The sequence below is a fragment of the Schistocerca piceifrons genome, chromosome 5 (assembly GCF_021461385.2).
Source record: "Schistocerca piceifrons isolate TAMUIC-IGC-003096 chromosome 5, iqSchPice1.1, whole genome shotgun sequence".
Classification (NCBI taxonomy): Eukaryota; Metazoa; Arthropoda; class Insecta; order Orthoptera; family Acrididae; genus Schistocerca; species Schistocerca piceifrons.
This window is the reverse complement of record NC_060142.1, coordinates 599,158,381-599,179,752: the sequence shown is the minus strand read 5'-3', so window position 1 is coordinate 599,179,752 and position 21,372 is coordinate 599,158,381. Positions and strand designations below refer to the sequence as shown.

At 50.1% G+C, this 21,372-nt stretch overlaps 37 non-coding genes across 37 annotated transcripts; all 37 read right to left on the bottom strand.

Moving 5' to 3' along the window:
* Positions 1 to 169: 169 nt before the first annotated feature.
* Positions 170 to 241, bottom strand: Trnat-cgu. The gene has a single exon. It is a non-coding gene; the product is annotated as a tRNA-Thr (tRNA).
* Positions 242 to 930: 689 nt separating this feature from the next.
* Positions 931 to 1,004, bottom strand: Trnan-guu. The gene has a single exon. It is a non-coding gene; the product is annotated as a tRNA-Asn (tRNA).
* A 333-nt stretch (positions 1,005 to 1,337) lies between these two features.
* Positions 1,338 to 1,409, bottom strand: Trnat-cgu. Its single transcript has one exon. It is a non-coding gene; the product is annotated as a tRNA-Thr (tRNA).
* A 689-nt stretch (positions 1,410 to 2,098) lies between these two features.
* Trnan-guu lies at positions 2,099 to 2,172 on the bottom strand. The gene has a single exon. It is a non-coding gene; the product is annotated as a tRNA-Asn (tRNA).
* Positions 2,173 to 2,505: 333 nt separating this feature from the next.
* On the bottom strand, positions 2,506 to 2,577 carry Trnat-cgu. Its single transcript has one exon. It is a non-coding gene; the product is annotated as a tRNA-Thr (tRNA).
* A 689-nt stretch (positions 2,578 to 3,266) lies between these two features.
* Trnan-guu lies at positions 3,267 to 3,340 on the bottom strand. The gene has a single exon. It is a non-coding gene; the product is annotated as a tRNA-Asn (tRNA).
* Positions 3,341 to 3,673: 333 nt separating this feature from the next.
* On the bottom strand, positions 3,674 to 3,745 carry Trnat-cgu. The gene has a single exon. It is a non-coding gene; the product is annotated as a tRNA-Thr (tRNA).
* Positions 3,746 to 4,434: 689 nt separating this feature from the next.
* Trnan-guu lies at positions 4,435 to 4,508 on the bottom strand. The gene has a single exon. It is a non-coding gene; the product is annotated as a tRNA-Asn (tRNA).
* Positions 4,509 to 4,841: 333 nt separating this feature from the next.
* Positions 4,842 to 4,913, bottom strand: Trnat-cgu. The gene has a single exon. It is a non-coding gene; the product is annotated as a tRNA-Thr (tRNA).
* A 689-nt stretch (positions 4,914 to 5,602) lies between these two features.
* Trnan-guu lies at positions 5,603 to 5,676 on the bottom strand. The gene has a single exon. It is a non-coding gene; the product is annotated as a tRNA-Asn (tRNA).
* A 333-nt stretch (positions 5,677 to 6,009) lies between these two features.
* On the bottom strand, positions 6,010 to 6,081 carry Trnat-cgu. The gene has a single exon. It is a non-coding gene; the product is annotated as a tRNA-Thr (tRNA).
* Positions 6,082 to 6,770: 689 nt separating this feature from the next.
* Trnan-guu lies at positions 6,771 to 6,844 on the bottom strand. Its single transcript has one exon. It is a non-coding gene; the product is annotated as a tRNA-Asn (tRNA).
* A 333-nt stretch (positions 6,845 to 7,177) lies between these two features.
* Trnat-cgu lies at positions 7,178 to 7,249 on the bottom strand. The gene has a single exon. It is a non-coding gene; the product is annotated as a tRNA-Thr (tRNA).
* Positions 7,250 to 7,938: 689 nt separating this feature from the next.
* Trnan-guu lies at positions 7,939 to 8,012 on the bottom strand. The gene has a single exon. It is a non-coding gene; the product is annotated as a tRNA-Asn (tRNA).
* Positions 8,013 to 8,345: 333 nt separating this feature from the next.
* Trnat-cgu lies at positions 8,346 to 8,417 on the bottom strand. Its single transcript has one exon. It is a non-coding gene; the product is annotated as a tRNA-Thr (tRNA).
* A 689-nt stretch (positions 8,418 to 9,106) lies between these two features.
* Positions 9,107 to 9,180, bottom strand: Trnan-guu. Its single transcript has one exon. It is a non-coding gene; the product is annotated as a tRNA-Asn (tRNA).
* Positions 9,181 to 9,513: 333 nt separating this feature from the next.
* Positions 9,514 to 9,585, bottom strand: Trnat-cgu. Its single transcript has one exon. It is a non-coding gene; the product is annotated as a tRNA-Thr (tRNA).
* Positions 9,586 to 10,274: 689 nt separating this feature from the next.
* Positions 10,275 to 10,348, bottom strand: Trnan-guu. The gene has a single exon. It is a non-coding gene; the product is annotated as a tRNA-Asn (tRNA).
* A 333-nt stretch (positions 10,349 to 10,681) lies between these two features.
* Positions 10,682 to 10,753, bottom strand: Trnat-cgu. The gene has a single exon. It is a non-coding gene; the product is annotated as a tRNA-Thr (tRNA).
* A 689-nt stretch (positions 10,754 to 11,442) lies between these two features.
* Trnan-guu lies at positions 11,443 to 11,516 on the bottom strand. Its single transcript has one exon. It is a non-coding gene; the product is annotated as a tRNA-Asn (tRNA).
* A 333-nt stretch (positions 11,517 to 11,849) lies between these two features.
* Trnat-cgu lies at positions 11,850 to 11,921 on the bottom strand. Its single transcript has one exon. It is a non-coding gene; the product is annotated as a tRNA-Thr (tRNA).
* Positions 11,922 to 12,610: 689 nt separating this feature from the next.
* Trnan-guu lies at positions 12,611 to 12,684 on the bottom strand. The gene has a single exon. It is a non-coding gene; the product is annotated as a tRNA-Asn (tRNA).
* A 333-nt stretch (positions 12,685 to 13,017) lies between these two features.
* Trnat-cgu lies at positions 13,018 to 13,089 on the bottom strand. Its single transcript has one exon. It is a non-coding gene; the product is annotated as a tRNA-Thr (tRNA).
* A 689-nt stretch (positions 13,090 to 13,778) lies between these two features.
* Positions 13,779 to 13,852, bottom strand: Trnan-guu. Its single transcript has one exon. It is a non-coding gene; the product is annotated as a tRNA-Asn (tRNA).
* A 333-nt stretch (positions 13,853 to 14,185) lies between these two features.
* On the bottom strand, positions 14,186 to 14,257 carry Trnat-cgu. The gene has a single exon. It is a non-coding gene; the product is annotated as a tRNA-Thr (tRNA).
* Positions 14,258 to 14,946: 689 nt separating this feature from the next.
* On the bottom strand, positions 14,947 to 15,020 carry Trnan-guu. Its single transcript has one exon. It is a non-coding gene; the product is annotated as a tRNA-Asn (tRNA).
* A 333-nt stretch (positions 15,021 to 15,353) lies between these two features.
* Trnat-cgu lies at positions 15,354 to 15,425 on the bottom strand. Its single transcript has one exon. It is a non-coding gene; the product is annotated as a tRNA-Thr (tRNA).
* Positions 15,426 to 16,114: 689 nt separating this feature from the next.
* On the bottom strand, positions 16,115 to 16,188 carry Trnan-guu. Its single transcript has one exon. It is a non-coding gene; the product is annotated as a tRNA-Asn (tRNA).
* A 333-nt stretch (positions 16,189 to 16,521) lies between these two features.
* On the bottom strand, positions 16,522 to 16,593 carry Trnat-cgu. The gene has a single exon. It is a non-coding gene; the product is annotated as a tRNA-Thr (tRNA).
* A 689-nt stretch (positions 16,594 to 17,282) lies between these two features.
* On the bottom strand, positions 17,283 to 17,356 carry Trnan-guu. Its single transcript has one exon. It is a non-coding gene; the product is annotated as a tRNA-Asn (tRNA).
* Positions 17,357 to 17,689: 333 nt separating this feature from the next.
* Positions 17,690 to 17,761, bottom strand: Trnat-cgu. The gene has a single exon. It is a non-coding gene; the product is annotated as a tRNA-Thr (tRNA).
* A 689-nt stretch (positions 17,762 to 18,450) lies between these two features.
* Trnan-guu lies at positions 18,451 to 18,524 on the bottom strand. Its single transcript has one exon. It is a non-coding gene; the product is annotated as a tRNA-Asn (tRNA).
* Positions 18,525 to 18,857: 333 nt separating this feature from the next.
* On the bottom strand, positions 18,858 to 18,929 carry Trnat-cgu. Its single transcript has one exon. It is a non-coding gene; the product is annotated as a tRNA-Thr (tRNA).
* Positions 18,930 to 19,618: 689 nt separating this feature from the next.
* Trnan-guu lies at positions 19,619 to 19,692 on the bottom strand. Its single transcript has one exon. It is a non-coding gene; the product is annotated as a tRNA-Asn (tRNA).
* A 333-nt stretch (positions 19,693 to 20,025) lies between these two features.
* On the bottom strand, positions 20,026 to 20,097 carry Trnat-cgu. The gene has a single exon. It is a non-coding gene; the product is annotated as a tRNA-Thr (tRNA).
* A 689-nt stretch (positions 20,098 to 20,786) lies between these two features.
* Positions 20,787 to 20,860, bottom strand: Trnan-guu. The gene has a single exon. It is a non-coding gene; the product is annotated as a tRNA-Asn (tRNA).
* A 333-nt stretch (positions 20,861 to 21,193) lies between these two features.
* Positions 21,194 to 21,265, bottom strand: Trnat-cgu. The gene has a single exon. It is a non-coding gene; the product is annotated as a tRNA-Thr (tRNA).
* Between the last annotated feature and the right edge of the window lie 107 nt (positions 21,266 to 21,372).

The window sequence follows — 21,372 nt, the reverse complement described above, 5'->3', positions numbered from 1 at the left end:
ACTACAAAATGCAGACAAACCACTGTTCTGCCTATGCATTCAGAAAAACTCTGAGGCCAATGGAATACTTGTCATGGGTTGTAGAACATCCCTCTCATTCAGTGTACTGCCTTGTGTTAGATGCTGCTCGAGATAGCTGCGCTCCCTGCAGGAAGGTAAAAAAAATGAATGCCTTCTGTGAGGTTCGAACTCACGACCCCTGGTTTACGAGACCAGTGCTCTACCACGGAGCTAAGAAGGCGGCAGCTTTGCGTTTGTGAGCTGTCTCCGAATTGTCACTTCATCATACTGAATCTTGCAACCCTTGACCAGATATCGGATTTGGCACACCGCTGCTGCTGGGGGTGTCCACATTGCCGTTTTCCAAATCTCTTGACTGTTTCGCCCTTACGATCGACGACGAGCGTCGGGCCACCAAGGGTTTGCCGTCTGCACAATCTTGACCTAGTGCACAGCTTGTGGGATAGCGTGGCTCGACTGTGAATTGCGCCTTTCGGCTCCTCTCTCTGGCTACAGTGCGCTGTTGTCCACGGTGGCGCTGGCGTTGCCCACGGGGCTTCATGTAAGGCGACTGCACGTCGCTCGGCCAACAGCGGCCTACTGCTGACCGACACTTAAGAGACACCAAATACAAATCGACATCGAGAGACAGGCCCTGTCATATGGCACTCGCGACGTATACCCTGAAATTGAATGTAAATAATACGTCTTTTGTAGTGGGCGTCGCTCTACTGCAGTGTCACACATGACGAATAAATAGGAAAACAGTAGAACGTCTGTGTAGGGCCATGTTTTTACCTACAGTGTCACTTGGCTGAATGTGTATAAGGCTCTGTGGCATCACTCAAACACAGCCAAATTGTCACACTAGCTGTGTATCTCTAACAAAGTTGACGTATGTCCTCACGTAGGTGCCAGTTAAAACGATTTCGCCCCCGGGTGGGCTCGAACCACCAACCTTTCGGTTAACAGCCGAACGCGCTAGCCGATTGCGCCACGGAGGCCTCGACTTTGGTTCACTTTTGCTCTGTATATCAAACTAATTCGTATACCTTCTGCAGGAATCTCGCAGAATGGTAGCATCTGCTTACGCCTCTTCACATGGATAACGTGCATGCACACTGTAGCGAGGCTCATAAACGAATGACATCGCCAAGCATGACATTATACTACAAAATGCAGACAAACCACTGTTCTGCCTATGCATTCAGAAAAACTCTGAGGCCAATGGAATACTTGTCATGGGTTGTAGAACATCCCTCTCATTCAGTGTACTGCCTTGTGTTAGATGCTGCTCGAGATAGCTGCGCTCCCTGCAGGAAGGTAAAAAAAATGAATGCCTTCTGTGAGGTTCGAACTCACGACCCCTGGTTTACGAGACCAGTGCTCTACCACGGAGCTAAGAAGGCGGCAGCTTTGCGTTTGTGAGCTGTCTCCGAATTGTCACTTCATCATACTGAATCTTGCAACCCTTGACCAGATATCGGATTTGGCACACCGCTGCTGCTGGGGGTGTCCACATTGCCGTTTTCCAAATCTCTTGACTGTTTCGCCCTTACGATCGACGACGAGCGTCGGGCCACCAAGGGTTTGCCGTCTGCACAATCTTGACCTAGTGCACAGCTTGTGGGATAGCGTGGCTCGACTGTGAATTGCGCCTTTCGGCTCCTCTCTCTGGCTACAGTGCGCTGTTGTCCACGGTGGCGCTGGCGTTGCCCACGGGGCTTCATGTAAGGCGACTGCACGTCGCTCGGCCAACAGCGGCCTACTGCTGACCGACACTTAAGAGACACCAAATACAAATCGACATCGAGAGACAGGCCCTGTCATATGGCACTCGCGACGTATACCCTGAAATTGAATGTAAATAATACGTCTTTTGTAGTGGGCGTCGCTCTACTGCAGTGTCACACATGACGAATAAATAGGAAAACAGTAGAACGTCTGTGTAGGGCCATGTTTTTACCTACAGTGTCACTTGGCTGAATGTGTATAAGGCTCTGTGGCATCACTCAAACACAGCCAAATTGTCACACTAGCTGTGTATCTCTAACAAAGTTGACGTATGTCCTCACGTAGGTGCCAGTTAAAACGATTTCGCGCCCGGGTGGGCTCGAACCACCAACCTTTCGGTTAACAGCCGAACGCGCTAGCCGATTGCGCCACGGAGGCCTCGACTTTGGTTCACTTTTGCTCTGTATATCAAACTAATTCGTATACCTTCTGCAGGAATCTCGCAGAATGGTAGCATCTGCTTACGCCTCTTCACATGGATAACGTGCATGCACACTGTAGCGAGGCTCATAAACGAATGACATCGCCAAGCATGACATTATACTACAAAATGCAGACAAACCACTGTTCTGCCTATGCATTCAGAAAAACTCTGAGGCCAATGGAATACTTGTCATGGGTTGTAGAACATCCCTCTCATTCAGTGTACTGCCTTGTGTTAGATGCTGCTCGAGATAGCTGCGCTCCCTGCAGGAAGGTAAAAAAAATGAATGCCTTCTGTGAGGTTCGAACTCACGACCCCTGGTTTACGAGACCAGTGCTCTACCACGGAGCTAAGAAGGCGGCAGCTTTGCGTTTGTGAGCTGTCTCCGAATTGTCACTTCATCATACTGAATCTTGCAACCCTTGACCAGATATCGGATTTGGCACACCGCTGCTGCTGGGGGTGTCCACATTGCCGTTTTCCAAATCTCTTGACTGTTTCGCCCTTACGATCGACGACGAGCGTCGGGCCACCAAGGGTTTGCCGTCTGCACAATCTTGACCTAGTGCACAGCTTGTGGGATAGCGTGGCTCGACTGTGAATTGCGCCTTTCGGCTCCTCTCTCTGGCTACAGTGCGCTGTTGTCCACGGTGGCGCTGGCGTTGCCCACGGGGCTTCATGTAAGGCGACTGCACGTCGCTCGGCCAACAGCGGCCTACTGCTGACCGACACTTAAGAGACACCAAATACAAATCGACATCGAGAGACAGGCCCTGTCATATGGCACTCGCGACGTATACCCTGAAATTGAATGTAAATAATACGTCTTTTGTAGTGGGCGTCGCTCTACTGCAGTGTCACACATGACGAATAAATAGGAAAACAGTAGAACGTCTGTGTAGGGCCATGTTTTTACCTACAGTGTCACTTGGCTGAATGTGTATAAGGCTCTGTGGCATCACTCAAACACAGCCAAATTGTCACACTAGCTGTGTATCTCTAACAAAGTTGACGTATGTCCTCACGTAGGTGCCAGTTAAAACGATTTCGCCCCCGGGTGGGCTCGAACCACCAACCTTTCGGTTAACAGCCGAACGCGCTAGCCGATTGCGCCACGGAGGCCTCGACTTTGGTTCACTTTTGCTCTGTATATCAAACTAATTCGTATACCTTCTGCAGGAATCTCGCAGAATGGTAGCATCTGCTTACGCCTCTTCACATGGATAACGTGCATGCACACTGTAGCGAGGCTCATAAACGAATGACATCGCCAAGCATGACATTATACTACAAAATGCAGACAAACCACTGTTCTGCCTATGCATTCAGAAAAACTCTGAGGCCAATGGAATACTTGTCATGGGTTGTAGAACATCCCTCTCATTCAGTGTACTGCCTTGTGTTAGATGCTGCTCGAGATAGCTGCGCTCCCTGCAGGAAGGTAAAAAAAATGAATGCCTTCTGTGAGGTTCGAACTCACGACCCCTGGTTTACGAGACCAGTGCTCTACCACGGAGCTAAGAAGGCGGCAGCTTTGCGTTTGTGAGCTGTCTCCGAATTGTCACTTCATCATACTGAATCTTGCAACCCTTGACCAGATATCGGATTTGGCACACCGCTGCTGCTGGGGGTGTCCACATTGCCGTTTTCCAAATCTCTTGACTGTTTCGCCCTTACGATCGACGACGAGCGTCGGGCCACCAAGGGTTTGCCGTCTGCACAATCTTGACCTAGTGCACAGCTTGTGGGATAGCGTGGCTCGACTGTGAATTGCGCCTTTCGGCTCCTCTCTCTGGCTACAGTGCGCTGTTGTCCACGGTGGCGCTGGCGTTGCCCACGGGGCTTCATGTAAGGCGACTGCACGTCGCTCGGCCAACAGCGGCCTACTGCTGACCGACACTTAAGAGACACCAAATACAAATCGACATCGAGAGACAGGCCCTGTCATATGGCACTCGCGACGTATACCCTGAAATTGAATGTAAATAATACGTCTTTTGTAGTGGGCGTCGCTCTACTGCAGTGTCACACATGACGAATAAATAGGAAAACAGTAGAACGTCTGTGTAGGGCCATGTTTTTACCTACAGTGTCACTTGGCTGAATGTGTATAAGGCTCTGTGGCATCACTCAAACACAGCCAAATTGTCACACTAGCTGTGTATCTCTAACAAAGTTGACGTATGTCCTCACGTAGGTGCCAGTTAAAACGATTTCGCCCCCGGGTGGGCTCGAACCACCAACCTTTCGGTTAACAGCCGAACGCGCTAGCCGATTGCGCCACGGAGGCCTCGACTTTGGTTCACTTTTGCTCTGTATATCAAACTAATTCGTATACCTTCTGCAGGAATCTCGCAGAATGGTAGCATCTGCTTACGCCTCTTCACATGGATAACGTGCATGCACACTGTAGCGAGGCTCATAAACGAATGACATCGCCAAGCATGACATTATACTACAAAATGCAGACAAACCACTGTTCTGCCTATGCATTCAGAAAAACTCTGAGGCCAATGGAATACTTGTCATGGGTTGTAGAACATCCCTCTCATTCAGTGTACTGCCTTGTGTTAGATGCTGCTCGAGATAGCTGCGCTCCCTGCAGGAAGGTAAAAAAAATGAATGCCTTCTGTGAGGTTCGAACTCACGACCCCTGGTTTACGAGACCAGTGCTCTACCACGGAGCTAAGAAGGCGGCAGCTTTGCGTTTGTGAGCTGTCTCCGAATTGTCACTTCATCATACTGAATCTTGCAACCCTTGACCAGATATCGGATTTGGCACACCGCTGCTGCTGGGGGTGTCCACATTGCCGTTTTCCAAATCTCTTGACTGTTTCGCCCTTACGATCGACGACGAGCGTCGGGCCACCAAGGGTTTGCCGTCTGCACAATCTTGACCTAGTGCACAGCTTGTGGGATAGCGTGGCTCGACTGTGAATTGCGCCTTTCGGCTCCTCTCTCTGGCTACAGTGCGCTGTTGTCCACGGTGGCGCTGGCGTTGCCCACGGGGCTTCATGTAAGGCGACTGCACGTCGCTCGGCCAACAGCGGCCTACTGCTGACCGACACTTAAGAGACACCAAATACAAATCGACATCGAGAGACAGGCCCTGTCATATGGCACTCGCGACGTATACCCTGAAATTGAATGTAAATAATACGTCTTTTGTAGTGGGCGTCGCTCTACTGCAGTGTCACACATGACGAATAAATAGGAAAACAGTAGAACGTCTGTGTAGGGCCATGTTTTTACCTACAGTGTCACTTGGCTGAATGTGTATAAGGCTCTGTGGCATCACTCAAACACAGCCAAATTGTCACACTAGCTGTGTATCTCTAACAAAGTTGACGTATGTCCTCACGTAGGTGCCAGTTAAAACGATTTCGCGCCCGGGTGGGCTCGAACCACCAACCTTTCGGTTAACAGCCGAACGCGCTAGCCGATTGCGCCACGGAGGCCTCGACTTTGGTTCACTTTTGCTCTGTATATCAAACTAATTCGTATACCTTCTGCAGGAATCTCGCAGAATGGTAGCATCTGCTTACGCCTCTTCACATGGATAACGTGCATGCACACTGTAGCGAGGCTCATAAACGAATGACATCGCCAAGCATGACATTATACTACAAAATGCAGACATACCACTGTTCTGCCTATGCATTCAGAAAAACTCTGAGGCCAATGGAATACTTGTCATGGGTTGTAGAACATCCCTCTCATTCAGTGTACTGCCTTGTGTTAGATGCTGCTCGATATAGCTGCGCTCCCTGCAGGAAGGTAAAAAAAATGAATGCCTTCTGTGAGGTTCGAACTCACGACCCCTGGTTTACGAGACCAGTGCTCTACCACGGAGCTAAGAAGGCGGCAGCTTTGCGTTTGTGAGCTGTCTCCGAATTGTCACTTCATCATACTGAATCTTGCAACCCTTGACCAGATATCGGATTTGGCACACCGCTGCTGCTGGGGGTGTCCACATTGCCGTTTTCCAAATCTCTTGACTGTTTCGCCCTTACGATCGACGACGAGCGTCGGGCCACCAAGGGTTTGCCGTCTGCACAATCTTGACCTAGTGCACAGCTTGTGGGATAGCGTGGCTCGACTGTGAATTGCGCCTTTCGGCTCCTCTCTCTGGCTACAGTGCGCTGTTGTCCACGGTGGCGCTGGCGTTGCCCACGGGGCTTCATGTAAGGCGACTGCACGTCGCTCGGCCAACAGCGGCCTACTGCTGACCGACACTTAAGAGACACCAAATACAAATCGACATCGAGAGACAGGCCCTGTCATATGGCACTCGCGACGTATACCCTGAAATTGAATGTAAATAATACGTCTTTTGTAGTGGGCGTCGCTCTACTGCAGTGTCACACATGACGAATAAATAGGAAAACAGTAGAACGTCTGTGTAGGGCCATGTTTTTACCTACAGTGTCACTTGGCTGAATGTGTATAAGGCTCTGTGGCATCACTCAAACACAGCCAAATTGTCACACTAGCTGTGTATCTCTAACAAAGTTGACGTATGTCCTCACGTAGGTGCCAGTTAAAACGATTTCGCCCCCGGGTGGGCTCGAACCACCAACCTTTCGGTTAACAGCCGAACGCGCTAGCCGATTGCGCCACGGAGGCCTCGACTTTGGTTCACTTTTGCTCTGTATATCAAACTAATTCGTATACCTTCTGCAGGAATCTCGCAGAATGGTAGCATCTGCTTACGCCTCTTCACATGGATAACGTGCATGCACACTGTAGCGAGGCTCATAAACGAATGACATCGCCAAGCATGACATTATACTACAAAATGCAGACAAACCACTGTTCTGCCTATGCATTCAGAAAAACTCTGAGGCCAATGGAATACTTGTCATGGGTTGTAGAACATCCCTCTCATTCAGTGTACTGCCTTGTGTTAGATGCTGCTCGAGATAGCTGCGCTCCCTGCAGGAAGGTAAAAAAAATGAATGCCTTCTGTGAGGTTCGAACTCACGACCCCTGGTTTACGAGACCAGTGCTCTACCACGGAGCTAAGAAGGCGGCAGCTTTGCGTTTGTGAGCTGTCTCCGAATTGTCACTTCATCATACTGAATCTTGCAACCCTTGACCAGATATCGGATTTGGCACACCGCTGCTGCTGGGGGTGTCCACATTGCCGTTTTCCAAATCTCTTGACTGTTTCGCCCTTACGATCGACGACGAGCGTCGGGCCACCAAGGGTTTGCCGTCTGCACAATCTTGACCTAGTGCACAGCTTGTGGGATAGCGTGGCTCGACTGTGAATTGCGCCTTTCGGCTCCTCTCTCTGGCTACAGTGCGCTGTTGTCCACGGTGGCGCTGGCGTTGCCCACGGGGCTTCATGTAAGGCGACTGCACGTCGCTCGGCCAACAGCGGCCTACTGCTGACCGACACTTAAGAGACACCAAATACAAATCGACATCGAGAGACAGGCCCTGTCATATGGCACTCGCGACGTATACCCTGAAATTGAATGTAAATAATACGTCTTTTGTAGTGGGCGTCGCTCTACTGCAGTGTCACACATGACGAATAAATAGGAAAACAGTAGAACGTCTGTGTAGGGCCATGTTTTTACCTACAGTGTCACTTGGCTGAATGTGTATAAGGCTCTGTGGCATCACTCAAACACAGCCAAATTGTCACACTAGCTGTGTATCTCTAACAAAGTTGACGTATGTCCTCACGTAGGTGCCAGTTAAAACGATTTCGCCCCCGGGTGGGCTCGAACCACCAACCTTTCGGTTAACAGCCGAACGCGCTAGCCGATTGCGCCACGGAGGCCTCGACTTTGGTTCACTTTTGCTCTGTATATCAAACTAATTCGTATACCTTCTGCAGGAATCTCGCAGAATGGTAGCATCTGCTTACGCCTCTTCACATGGATAACGTGCATGCACACTGTAGCGAGGCTCATAAACGAATGACATCGCCAAGCATGACATTATACTACAAAATGCAGACAAACCACTGTTCTGCCTATGCATTCAGAAAAACTCTGAGGCCAATGGAATACTTGTCATGGGTTGTAGAACATCCCTCTCATTCAGTGTACTGCCTTGTGTTAGATGCTGCTCGAGATAGCTGCGCTCCCTGCAGGAAGGTAAAAAAAATGAATGCCTTCTGTGAGGTTCGAACTCACGACCCCTGGTTTACGAGACCAGTGCTCTACCACGGAGCTAAGAAGGCGGCAGCTTTGCGTTTGTGAGCTGTCTCCGAATTGTCACTTCATCATACTGAATCTTGCAACCCTTGACCAGATATCGGATTTGGCACACCGCTGCTGCTGGGGGTGTCCACATTGCCGTTTTCCAAATCTCTTGACTGTTTCGCCCTTACGATCGACGACGAGCGTCGGGCCACCAAGGGTTTGCCGTCTGCACAATCTTGACCTAGTGCACAGCTTGTGGGATAGCGTGGCTCGACTGTGAATTGCGCCTTTCGGCTCCTCTCTCTGGCTACAGTGCGCTGTTGTCCACGGTGGCGCTGGCGTTGCCCACGGGGCTTCATGTAAGGCGACTGCACGTCGCTCGGCCAACAGCGGCCTACTGCTGACCGACACTTAAGAGACACCAAATACAAATCGACATCGAGAGACAGGCCCTGTCATATGGCACTCGCGACGTATACCCTGAAATTGAATGTAAATAATACGTCTTTTGTAGTGGGCGTCGCTCTACTGCAGTGTCACACATGACGAATAAATAGGAAAACAGTAGAACGTCTGTGTAGGGCCATGTTTTTACCTACAGTGTCACTTGGCTGAATGTGTATAAGGCTCTGTGGCATCACTCAAACACAGCCAAATTGTCACACTAGCTGTGTATCTCTAACAAAGTTGACGTATGTCCTCACGTAGGTGCCAGTTAAAACGATTTCGCCCCCGGGTGGGCTCGAACCACCAACCTTTCGGTTAACAGCCGAACGCGCTAGCCGATTGCGCCACGGAGGCCTCGACTTTGGTTCACTTTTGCTCTGTATATCAAACTAATTCGTATACCTTCTGCAGGAATCTCGCAGAATGGTAGCATCTGCTTACGCCTCTTCACATGGATAACGTGCATGCACACTGTAGCGAGGCTCATAAACGAATGACATCGCCAAGCATGACATTATACTACAAAATGCAGACAAACCACTGTTCTGCCTATGCATTCAGAAAAACTCTGAGGCCAATGGAATACTTGTCATGGGTTGTAGAACATCCCTCTCATTCAGTGTACTGCCTTGTGTTAGATGCTGCTCGAGATAGCTGCGCTCCCTGCAGGAAGGTAAAAAAAATGAATGCCTTCTGTGAGGTTCGAACTCACGACCCCTGGTTTACGAGACCAGTGCTCTACCACGGAGCTAAGAAGGCGGCAGCTTTGCGTTTGTGAGCTGTCTCCGAATTGTCACTTCATCATACTGAATCTTGCAACCCTTGACCAGATATCGGATTTGGCACACCGCTGCTGCTGGGGGTGTCCACATTGCCGTTTTCCAAATCTCTTGACTGTTTCGCCCTTACGATCGACGACGAGCGTCGGGCCACCAAGGGTTTGCCGTCTGCACAATCTTGACCTAGTGCACAGCTTGTGGGATAGCGTGGCTCGACTGTGAATTGCGCCTTTCGGCTCCTCTCTCTGGCTACAGTGCGCTGTTGTCCACGGTGGCGCTGGCGTTGCCCACGGGGCTTCATGTAAGGCGACTGCACGTCGCTCGGCCAACAGCGGCCTACTGCTGACCGACACTTAAGAGACACCAAATACAAATCGACATCGAGAGACAGGCCCTGTCATATGGCACTCGCGACGTATACCCTGAAATTGAATGTAAATAATACGTCTTTTGTAGTGGGCGTCGCTCTACTGCAGTGTCACACATGACGAATAAATAGGAAAACAGTAGAACGTCTGTGTAGGGCCATGTTTTTACCTACAGTGTCACTTGGCTGAATGTGTATAAGGCTCTGTGGCATCACTCAAACACAGCCAAATTGTCACACTAGCTGTGTATCTCTAACAAAGTTGACGTATGTCCTCACGTAGGTGCCAGTTAAAACGATTTCGCGCCCGGGTGGGCTCGAACCACCAACCTTTCGGTTAACAGCCGAACGCGCTAGCCGATTGCGCCACGGAGGCCTCGACTTTGGTTCACTTTTGCTCTGTATATCAAACTAATTCGTATACCTTCTGCAGGAATCTCGCAGAATGGTAGCATCTGCTTACGCCTCTTCACATGGATAACGTGCATGCACACTGTAGCGAGGCTCATAAACGAATGACATCGCCAAGCATGACATTATACTACAAAATGCAGACAAACCACTGTTCTGCCTATGCATTCAGAAAAACTCTGAGGCCAATGGAATACTTGTCATGGGTTGTAGAACATCCCTCTCATTCAGTGTACTGCCTTGTGTTAGATGCTGCTCGAGATAGCTGCGCTCCCTGCAGGAAGGTAAAAAAAATGAATGCCTTCTGTGAGGTTCGAACTCACGACCCCTGGTTTACGAGACCAGTGCTCTACCACGGAGCTAAGAAGGCGGCAGCTTTGCGTTTGTGAGCTGTCTCCGAATTGTCACTTCATCATACTGAATCTTGCAACCCTTGACCAGATATCGGATTTGGCACACCGCTGCTGCTGGGGGTGTCCACATTGCCGTTTTCCAAATCTCTTGACTGTTTCGCCCTTACGATCGACGACGAGCGTCGGGCCACCAAGGGTTTGCCGTCTGCACAATCTTGACCTAGTGCACAGCTTGTGGGATAGCGTGGCTCGACTGTGAATTGCGCCTTTCGGCTCCTCTCTCTGGCTACAGTGCGCTGTTGTCCACGGTGGCGCTGGCGTTGCCCACGGGGCTTCATGTAAGGCGACTGCACGTCGCTCGGCCAACAGCGGCCTACTGCTGACCGACACTTAAGAGACACCAAATACAAATCGACATCGAGAGACAGGCCCTGTCATATGGCACTCGCGACGTATACCCTGAAATTGAATGTAAATAATACGTCTTTTGTAGTGGGCGTCGCTCTACTGCAGTGTCACACATGACGAATAAATAGGAAAACAGTAGAACGTCTGTGTAGGGCCATGTTTTTACCTACAGTGTCACTTGGCTGAATGTGTATAAGGCTCTGTGGCATCACTCAAACACAGCCAAATTGTCACACTAGCTGTGTATCTCTAACAAAGGTGACGTATGTCCTCACGTAGGTGCCAGTTAAAACGATTTCGCCCCCGGGTGGGCTCGAACCACCAACCTTTCGGTTAACAGCCGAACGCGCTAGCCGATTGCGCCACGGAGGCCTCGACTTTGGTTCACTTTTGCTCTGTATATCAAACTAATTCGTATACCTTCTGCAGGAATCTCGCAGAATGGTAGCATCTGCTTACGCCTCTTCACATGGATAACGTGCATGCACACTGTAGCGAGGCTCATAAACGAATGACATCGCCAAGCATGACATTATACTTCAAAATGCAGACAAACCACTGTTCTGCCTATGCATTCAGAAAAACTCTGAGGCCAATGGAATACTTGTCATGGGTTGTAGAACATCCCTCTCATTCAGTGTACTGCCTTGTGTTAGATGCTGCTCGAGATAGCTGCGCTCCCTGCAGGAAGGTAAAAAAAATGAATGCCTTCTGTGAGGTTCGAACTCACGACCCCTGGTTTACGAGACCAGTGCTCTACCACGGAGCTAAGAAGGCGGCAGCTTTGCGTTTGTGAGCTGTCTCCGAATTGTCACTTCATCATACTGAATCTTGCAACCCTTGACCAGATATCGGATTTGGCACACCGCTGCTGCTGGGGGTGTCCACATTGCCGTTTTCCAAATCTCTTGACTGTTTCGCCCTTACGATCGACGACGAGCGTCGGGCCACCAAGGGTTTGCCGTCTGCACAATCTTGACCTAGTGCACAGCTTGTGGGATAGCGTGGCTCGACTGTGAATTGCGCCTTTCGGCTCCTCTCTCTGGCTACAGTGCGCTGTTGTCCACGGTGGCGCTGGCGTTGCCCACGGGGCTTCATGTAAGGCGACTGCACGTCGCTCGGCCAACAGCGGCCTACTGCTGACCGACACTTAAGAGACACCAAATACAAATCGACATCGAGAGACAGGCCCTGTCATATGGCACTCGCGACGTATACCCTGAAATTGAATGTAAATAATACGTCTTTTGTAGTGGGCGTCGCTCTACTGCAGTGTCACACATGACGAATAAATAGGAAAACAGTAGAACGTCTGTGTAGGGCCATGTTTTTACCTACAGTGTCACTTGGCTGAATGTGTATAAGGCTCTGTGGCATCACTCAAACACAGCCAAATTGTCACACTAGCTGTGTATCTCTAACAAAGTTGACGTATGTCCTCACGTAGGTGCCAGTTAAAACGATTTCGCCCCCGGGTGGGCTCGAACCACCAACCTTTCGGTTAACAGCCGAACGCGCTAGCCGATTGCGCCACGGAGGCCTCGACTTTGGTTCACTTTTGCTCTGTATATCAAACTAATTCGTATACCTTCTGCAGGAATCTCGCAGAATGGTAGCATCTGCTTACGCCTCTTCACATGGATAACGTGCATGCACACTGTAGCGAGGCTCATAAACGAATGACATCGCCAAGCATGACATTATACTACAAAATGCAGACAAACCACTGTTCTGCCTATGCATTCAGAAAAACTCTGAGGCCAATGGAATACTTGTCATGGGTTGTAGAACATCCCTCTCATTCAGTGTACTGCCTTGTGTTAGATGCTGCTCGAGATAGCTGCGCTCCCTGCAGGAAGGTAAAAAAAATGAATGCCTTCTGTGAGGTTCGAACTCACGACCCCTGGTTTACGAGACCAGTGCTCTACCACGGAGCTAAGAAGGCGGCAGCTTTGCGTTTGTGAGCTGTCTCCGAATTGTCACTTCATCATACTGAATCTTGCAACCCTTGACCAGATATCGGATTTGGCACACCGCTGCTGCTGGGGGTGTCCACATTGCCGTTTTCCAAATCTCTTGACTGTTTCGCCCTTACGATCGACGACGAGCGTCGGGCCACCAAGGGTTTGCCGTCTGCACAATCTTGACCTAGTGCACAGCTTGTGGGATAGCGTGGCTCGACTGTGAATTGCGCCTTTCGGCTCCTCTCTCTGGCTACAGTGCGCTGTTGTCCACGGTGGCGCTGGCGTTGCCCACGGGGCTTCATGTAAGGCGACTGCACGTCGCTCGGCCAACAGCGGCCTACTGCTGACCGACACTTAAGAGACACCAAATACAAATCGACATCGAGAGACAGGCCCTGTCATATGGCACTCGCGACGTATACCCTGAAATTGAATGTAAATAATACGTCTTTTGTAGTGGGCGTCGCTCTACTGCAGTGTCACACATGACGAATAAATAGGAAAACAGTAGAACGTCTGTGTAGGGCCATGTTTTTACCTACAGTGTCACTTGGCTGAATGTGTATAAGGCTCTGTGGCATCACTCAAACACAGCCAAATTGTCACACTAGCTGTGTATCTCTAACAAAGGTGACGTATGTCCTCACGTAGGTGCCAGTTAAAACGATTTCGCCCCCGGGTGGGCTCGAACCACCAACCTTTCGGTTAACAGCCGAACGCGCTAGCCGATTGCGCCACGGAGGCCTCGACTTTGGTTCACTTTTGCTCTGTATATCAAACTAATTCGTATACCTTCTGCAGGAATCTCGCAGAATGGTAGCATCTGCTTACGCCTCTTCACATGGATAACGTGCATGCACACTGTAGCGAGGCTCATAAACGAATGACATCGCCAAGCATGACATTATACTACAAAATGCAGACAAACCACTGTTCTGCCTATGCATTCAGAAAAACTCTGAGGCCAATGGAATACTTGTCATGGGTTGTAGAACATCCCTCTCATTCAGTGTACTGCCTTGTGTTAGATGCTGCTCGAGATAGCTGCGCTCCCTGCAGGAAGGTAAAAAAAATGAATGCCTTCTGTGAGGTTCGAACTCACGACCCCTGGTTTACGAGACCAGTGCTCTACCACGGAGCTAAGAAGGCGGCAGCTTTGCGTTTGTGAGCTGTCTCCGAATTGTCACTTCATCATACTGAATCTTGCAACCCTTGACCAGATATCGGATTTGGCACACCGCTGCTGCTGGGGGTGTCCACATTGCCGTTTTCCAAATCTCTTGACTGTTTCGCCCTTACGATCGACGACGAGCGTCGGGCCACCAAGGGTTTGCCGTCTGCACAATCTTGACCTAGTGCACAGCTTGTGGGATAGCGTGGCTCGACTGTGAATTGCGCCTTTCGGCTCCTCTCTCTGGCTACAGTGCGCTGTTGTCCACGGTGGCGCTGGCGTTGCCCACGGGGCTTCATGTAAGGCGACTGCACGTCGCTCGGCCAACAGCGGCCTACTGCTGACCGACACTTAAGAGACACCAAATACAAATCGACATCGAGAGACAGGCCCTGTCATATGGCACTCGCGACGTATACCCTGAAATTGAATGTAAATAATACGTCTTTTGTAGTGGGCGTCGCTCTACTGCAGTGTCACACATGACGAATAAATAGGAAAACAGTAGAACGTCTGTGTAGGGCCATGTTTTTACCTACAGTGTCACTTGGCTGAATGTGTATAAGGCTCTGTGGCATCACTCAAACACAGCCAAATTGTCACACTAGCTGTGTATCTCTAACAAAGTTGACGTATGTCCTCACGTAGGTGCCAGTTAAAACGATTTCGCCCCCGGGTGGGCTCGAACCACCAACCTTTCGGTTAACAGCCGAACGCGCTAGCCGATTGCGCCACGGAGGCCTCGACTTTGGTTCACTTTTGCTCTGTATATCAAACTAATTCGTATACCTTCTGCAGGAATCTCGCAGAATGGTAGCATCTGCTTACGCCTCTTCACATGGATAACGTGCATGCACACTGTAGCGAGGCTCATAAACGAATGACATCGCCAAGCATGACATTATACTACAAAATGCAGACAAACCACTGTTCTGCCTATGCATTCAGAAAAACTCTGAGGCCAATGGAATACTTGTCATGGGTTGTAGAACATCCCTCTCATTCAGTGTACTGCCTTGTGTTAGATGCTGCTCGAGATAGCTGCGCTCCCTGCAGGAAGGTAAAAAAAATGAATGCCTTCTGTGAGGTTCGAACTCACGACCCCTGGTTTACGAGACCAGTGCTCTACCACGGAGCTAAGAAGGCGGCAGCTTTGCGTTTGTGAGCTGTCTCCGAATTGTCACTTCATCATACTGAATCTTGCAACCCTTGACCAGATATCGGATTTGGCACACCGCTGCTGCTGGGGGTGTCCACATTGCCGTTTTCCAAATCTCTTGACTGTTTCGCCCTTACGATCGACGACGAGCGTCGGGCCACCAAGGGTTTGCCGTCTGCACAATCTTGACCTAGTGCACAGCTTGTGGGATAGCGTGGCTCGACTGTGAATTGCGCCTTTCGGCTCCTCTCTCTGGCTACAGTGCGCTGTTGTCCACGGTGGCGCTGGCGTTGCCCACGGGGCTTCATGTAAGGCGACTGCACGTCGCTCGGCCAACAGCGGCCTACTGCTGACCGACACTTAAGAGACACCAAATACAAATCGACATCGAGAGACAGGCCCTGTCATATGGCACTCGCGACGTATACCCTGAAATTGAATGTAAATAATACGTCTTTTGTAGTGGGCGTCGCTCTACTGCAGTGTCACACATGACGAATAAATAGGAAAACAGTAGAACGTCTGTGTAGGGCCATGTTTTTACCTACAGTGTCACTTGGCTGAATGTGTATAAGGCTCTGTGGCATCACTCAAACACAGCCAAATTGTCACACTAGCTGTGTATCTCTAACAAAGTTGACGTATGTCCTCACGTAGGTGCCAGTTAAAACGATTTCGCCCCCGGGTGGGCTCGAACCACCAACCTTTCGGTTAACAGCCGAACGCGCTAGCCGATTGCGCCACGGAGGCCTCGACTTTGGTTCACTTTTGCTCTGTATATCAAACTAATTCGTATACCTTCTGCAGGAATCTCGCAGAATGGTAGCATCTGCTTACGCCTCTTCACATGGATAACGTGCATGCACACTGTAGCGAGGCTCATAAACGAATGACATCGCCAAGCATGACATTATACTACAAAATGCAGACAAACCACTGTTCTGCCTATGCATTCAGAAAAACTCTGAGGCCAATGGAATACTTGTCATGGGTTGTAGAACATCCCTCTCATTCAGTGTACTGCCTTGTGTTAGATGCTGCTCGAGATAGCTGCGCTCCCTGCAGGAAGGTAAAAAAAATGAATGCCTTCTGTGAGGTTCGAACTCACGACCCCTGGTTTACGAGACCAGTGCTCTACCACGGAGCTAAGAAGGCGGCAGCTTTGCGTTTGTGAGCTGTCTCCGAATTGTCACTTCATCATACTGAATCTTGCAACCCTTGACCAGATATCGGATTTGGCACACCGCTGCTGCTGGGGGTGTCCACATTGCCGTTTTCCAAATCTCTTGACTGTTTCGCCCTTACGATCGACGACGAGCGTCGGGCCACCAAGGGTTTGCCGTCTGCACAATCTTGACCTAGTGCACAGCTTGTGGGATAGCGTGGCTCGACTGTGAATTGCGCCTTTCGGCTCCTCTCTCTGGCTACAGTGCGCTGTTGTCCACGGTGGCGCTGGCGTTGCCCACGGGGCTTCATGTAAGGCGACTGCACGTCGCTCGGCCAACAGCGGCCTACTGCTGACCGACACTTAAGAGACACCAAATACAAATCGACATCGAGAGACAGGCCCTGTCATATGGCACTCGCGACGTATACCCTGAAATTGAATGTAAATAATACGTCTTTTGTAGTGGGCGTCGCTCTACTGCAGTGTCACACATGACGAATAAATAGGAAAACAGTAGAACGTCTGTGTAGGGCCATGTTTTTACCTACAGTGTCACTTGGCTGAATGTGTATAAGGCTCTGTGGCATCACTCAAACACAGCCAAATTGTCACACTAGCTGTGTATCTCTAACAAAGTTGACGTATGTCCTCACGTAGGTGCCAGTTAAAACGATTTCGCCCCCGGGTGGGCTCGAACCACCAACCTTTCGGTTAACAGCCGAACGCGCTAGCCGATTGCGCCACGGAGGCCTCGACTTTGGTTCACTTTTGCTCTGTATATCAAACTAATTCGTATACCTTCTGCAGGAATCTCGCAGAATGGTAGCATCTGCTTACGCCTCTTCACATGGATAACGTGCATGCACACTGTAGCGAGGCTCATAAACGAATGACATCGCCAAGCATGACATTATACTACAAAATGCAGACAAACCACTGTTCTGCCTATGCATTCAGAAAAACTCTGAGGCCAATGGAATACTTGTCATGGGTTGTAGAACATCCCTCTCATTCAGTGTACTGCCTTGTGTTAGATGCTGCTCGAGATAGCTGCGCTCCCTGCAGGAAGGTAAAAAAAATGAATGCCTTCTGTGAGGTTCGAACTCACGACCCCTGGTTTACGAGACCAGTGCTCTACCACGGAGCTAAGAAGGCGGCAGCTTTGCGTTTGTGAGCTGTCTCCGAATTGTCACTTCATCATACTGAATCTTGCAACCCTTGACCAGATATCGGATTTGGCACACCGCTGCTGCTGGGGGTGTCCACATTGCCGTTTTCCAAATCTCTTGACTGTTTCGCCCTTACGATCGACGACGAGCGTCGGGCCACCAAGGGTTTGCCGTCTGCACAATCTTGACCTAGTGCACAGCTTGTGGGATAGCGTGGCTCGACTGTGAATTGCGCCTTTCGGCTCCTCTCTCTGGCTACAGTGCGCTGTTGTCCACGGTGGCGCTGGCGTTGCCCACGGGGCTTCATGTAAGGCGACTGCACGTCGCTCGGCCAACAGCGGCCTACTGCTGACCGACACTTAAGAGACACCAAATACAAATCGACATCGAGAGACAGGCCCTGTCATATGGCACTCGCGACGTATACCCTGAAATTGAATGTAAATAATACGTCTTTTGTAGTGGGCGTCGCTCTACTGCAGTGTCACACATGACGAATAAATAGGAAAACAGTAGAACGTCTGTGTAGGGCCATGTTTTTACCTACAGTGTCACTTGGCTGAATGTGTATAAGGCTCTGTGGCATCACTCAAACACAGCCAAATTGTCACACTAGCTGTGTATCTCTAACAAAGTTGACGTATGTCCTCACGTAGGTGCCAGTTAAAACGATTTCGCCCCCGGGTGGGCTCGAACCACCAACCTTTCGGTTAACAGCCGAACGCGCTAGCCGATTGCGCCACGGAGGCCTCGACTTTGGTTCACTTTTGCTCTGTATATCAAACTAATTCGTATACCTTCTGCAGGAATCTCGCAGAATGGTAGCATCTGCTTACGCCTCTTCACATGGATAACGTGCATGCACACTGTAGCGAGGCTCATAAACGAATGACATCGCCAAGCATGACATTATACTACAAAATGCAGACAAACCACTGTTCTGCCTATGCATTCAGAAAAACTCTGAGGCCAATGGAATACTTGTCATGGGTTGTAGAACATCCCTCTCATTCAGTGTACTGCCTTGTGTTAGATGCTGCTCGAGATAGCTGCGCTCCCTGCAGGAAGGTAAAAAAAATGAATGCCTTCTGTGAGGTTCGAACTCACGACCCCTGGTTTACGAGACCAGTGCTCTACCACGGAGCTAAGAAGGCGGCAGCTTTGCGTTTGTGAGCTGTCTCCGAATTGTCACTTCATCATACTGAATCTTGCAACCCTTGACCAGATATCGGATTTGGCACACCGCTGCTGCTGGGGGTGTCCACATTGCCGTTTTCCAAATCTCTTGACTGTTTCGCCCTTACGATCGACGACGAGCGTCGGGCCACCAAGGGTTTGCCGTCTGCACAATCTTGACCTAGTGCACAGCTTGTGGGATAGCGTGGCTCGACTGTGAATTGCGCCTTTCGGCTCCTCTCTCTGGCTACAGTGCGCTGTTGTCCACGGTGGCGCTGGCGTTGCCCACGGGGCTTCATGTAAGGCGACTGCACGTCGCTCGGCCAACAGCGGCCTACTGCTGACCGACACTTAAGAGACACCAAATACAAATCGACATCGAGAGACAGGCCCTGTCATATGGCACTCGCGACGTATACCCTGAAATTGAATGTAAATAATACGTCTTTTGTAGTGGGCGTCGCTCTACTGCAGTGTCACACATGACGAATAAATAGGAAAACAGTAGAACGTCTGTGTAGGGCCATGTTTTTACCTACAGTGTCACTTGGCTGAATGTGTATAAGGCTCTGTGGCATCACTCAAACACAGCCAAATTGTCACACTAGCTGTGTATCTCTAACAAAGTTGACGTATGTCCTCACGTAGGTGCCAGTTAAAACGATTTCGCCCCCGGGTGGGCTCGAACCACCAACCTTTCGGTTAACAGCCGAACGCGCTAGCCGATTGCGCCACGGAGGCCTCGACTTTGGTTCACTTTTGCTCTGTATATCAAACTAATTCGTATACCTTCTGCAGGAATCTCGCAGAATGGTAGCATCTGCTTACGCCTCTTCACATGGATAACGTGCATGCACACTGTAGCGAGGCTCATAAACGAATGACATCGCCAAGCATGACATTATACTACAAAATGCAGACAAACCACTGTTCTGCCTATGCATTCAGAAAAACTCTGAGGCCAATGGAATACTTGTCATGGGTTGTAGAACATCCCTCTCATTCAGTGTACTGCCTTGTGTTAGATGCTGCTCGAGATAGCTGCGCTCCCTGCAGGAAGGTAAAAAAAATGAATGCCTTCTGTGAGGTTCGAACTCACGACCCCTGGTTTACGAGACCAGTGCTCTACCACGGAGCTAAGAAGGCGGCAGCTTTGCGTTTGTGAGCTGTCTCCGAATTGTCACTTCATCATACTGAATCTTGCAACCCTTGACCAGATATCGGATTTGGCACACCGCTGCTGCTGGGGGTGTCCACATTGCCGTTTTCCAAATCTCTTGACTGTTTCGCCCTTACGATCGACGACGAGCGTCGGGCCACCAAGGGTTTGCCGTCTGCACAATCTTGACCTAGTGCACAGCTTGTGGGATAGCGTGGCTCGACTGTGAATTGCGCCTTTCGGCTCCTCTCTCTGGCTACAGTGCGCTGTTGTCCACGGTGGCGCTGGCGTTGCCCACGGGGCTTCATGTAAGGCGACTGCACGTCGCTCGGCCAACAGCGGCCTACTGCTGACCGACACTTAAGAGACACCAAATACAAATCGACATCGAGAGACAGGCCCTGTCATATGGCACTCGCGACGTATACCCTGAAATTGAATGTAAATAATACGTCTTTTGTAGTGGGCGTCGCTCTACTGCAGTGTCACACATGACGAATAAATAGGAAAACAGTAGAACGTCTGTGTAGGGCCATGTTTTTACCTACAGTGTCACTTGGCTGAATGTGTATAAGGCTCTGTGGCATCACTCGAACACAGCCAAATTGTCACACTAGCTGTGTATCTCTAACAAAGTTGACGTATGTCCTCACGTAGGTGCCAGTTAAAACGATTTCGCCCCCGGGTGGGCTCGAACCACCAACCTTTCGGTTAACAGCCGAACGCGCTAGCCGATTGCGCCACGGAGGCCTCGACTTTGGTTCACTTTTGCTCTGTATATCAAACTAATTCGTATACCTTCTGCAGGAATCTCGCAGAATGGTAGCATCTGCTTACGCCTCTTCACATGGATAACGTGCATGCACACTGTAGCGAGGCTCATAAACGAATGACATCGCCAAGCATGACATTATACTACAAAATGCAGACAAACCACTGTTCTGCCTATGCATTCAGAAAAACTCTGAGGCCAATGGAATACTTGTCATGGGTTGTAGAACATCCCTCTCATTCAGTGTACTGCCTTGTGTTAGATGCTGCTCGAGATAGCTGCGCTCCCTGCAGGAAGGTAAAAAAAATGAATGCCTTCTGTGAGGTTCGAACTCACGACCCCTGGTTTACGAGACCAGTGCTCTACCACGGAGCTAAGAAGGCGGCAGCTTTGCGTTTGTGAGCTGTCTCCGAATTGTCACTTCATCATACTGAATCTTGCAACCCTTGACCAGATATCGGATTTGGCACACCGCTGCTGCTGGGGGCGT